Below are 1,946 nucleotides of genomic sequence, written 5' to 3'. Positions count from 1 at the left end.
ATCTGACACACCCCCTCAGCTTGGACATGCTTCAAGCTGGTTCCTGATTGCGCAACCTTAGTATGCTTCTAGGGCTTCCATTCTTGCTTCAATCTCTTCCATATCCGCTTCCTGACTGACTATCCTCTCCCTGACGTTAACTAGCCAAATTTGCTAAAGAAAGCTTGGCCATTTGCTGGCTAGAAGCGCTTTAGTAAGTCTGTCTGCAAGCATCTTGCTAGAGGGGACATAGACAACCTTAATTATTTGTTAAGAGACTTCCTGTTAGAGCTAGTAGTTATAGATGTTAACATGTTAGAGCTTAGTTTAAAGTTAAGATATCTTTTTGTTTACTAGTTAGATTATCTGCTTGTTGTTACACTAGATTATAATAGTTAAATTAGGCAGCTTAACCTGCAGTTTGTTAAGAAGCATTCTTATAAACATAGCTTTCTTAGCAACTTAGGACAGTGCAAGTAATTCTGCTTCTGTTGTTAATGTTGTAACTATATTTTATTTATTTACTTACTATGCAATCTATCTGCTAAATAGTTAAATAACATAGCCTTAAGAGCTCTTCCTATTTAGTGTATTATCTGTAAATAACATATTGCTTGCTACTACAAGGTAGTCTTCTTCTTCTAATTAGAGTGCGTACGTCTGTGTCACATGTAGGTACAGGATGACTTAATTAGCTGCATCCTAATAGTCAGATGCGGGATTCGTGAGAAACCGTGCAAGGCGTGATGTGGCAAAGGCGATGTCTAGTCTTGTAGTAACTGCTGCAAAGAGTAGAGATCTAATCTTCTACTAATATTAATTTACTTCTAATAGGGTTATAAAACTAGATTGCGGCATAAGTTTAATCCTACTTATAGGTGTAGCGTGCTGCAGGTTCTTTTTATTAGCTAGCCTAGCTATCTTGTTAATATATAATGCTTATAATAGCTAAATTATTTATTACTATTAATTTTTAATAATCTTAACTCCTAGGAACTATTATAGGTCCTTGCCTTTTATTAGGGTATACTTCTCTTGTAACTAGTCTACTACACGCTGTGCATCTGCTTTAGAGCCTTTTCTGTACGCAATAATAAGGTTGTCTATGTAGAAGAAGACAAATATTCTAGCTTTAGTTATATAGTAGAGTTTATATAGAACAGCTAAGAACCTAAGGCCTTTAAGAGTTATTATAAAATAGTATTACTAAAGTAGAGAAGAAATTTATAGGCTGTATAGTGCTTTTTAAAGCTTTAGTATTATCCCTAGTTTTTAATAGCCTCTTAGCATCTGCATGTAGATATTATAGTTAATTGCTGTATGTACAAACGTGTTAGTTATGTTGTATTATTTAAGCTCTAAGTTAAAGCGTGCAGATATCACTATTAGCATTTAAAATAAGCGTTCTGCTAGGGTGGCAGTGTAGGTATCTTATGTAGTAATGTTTCTTTATTAATTACTATAGACTACTAGTTGCGCCTTATATCTTTATAATCTATAGTGCTTGTTAAGCTTATAAGTGTACACCTACATATAATCTAGAATCTGCTGTCTAGCTGCCTTAATTAGCTTTATCTAGACCTCTGTCTAGGATTTTATTGTCTAATAACTATCTAGGTGCATTCTTTCTGCTGCCTTAAACATCTTATGTAGAGAGTGCTCCTCTAGTTACTTTTAAGTTAATAGCAGAGGTAGTAGCTAGCTTTTATAAAGTGTCTTTCTTTTAAATAGTATTTTTATTAATGCTGCTTTATTTAGTGTCTTACTACTATGCTTTCTTACACTTTTAGATTTTATGCTAGCTATAAAAGCTACAGCCTATAGTATAGTCTTTAACAACCCTATTTAGCTTAGCTTTAGTGCTGCTTTAGCTATTAACTGCATAAGTAATGCTACAGGTAGCAGAGTATTTAGAGAAGATAGATAGTTATCTCTAATCTTCCTTTTTTAATAGTAGCCTAGTAGGT

This window comes from Lindgomyces ingoldianus, assembly GCF_010093535.1.
Source record: "Lindgomyces ingoldianus strain ATCC 200398 unplaced genomic scaffold BDR25scaffold_48, whole genome shotgun sequence".
Classification (NCBI taxonomy): domain Eukaryota; kingdom Fungi; phylum Ascomycota; class Dothideomycetes; order Pleosporales; family Lindgomycetaceae; genus Lindgomyces; species Lindgomyces ingoldianus.
Note: the sequence above shows the minus strand (reverse complement) of the source record.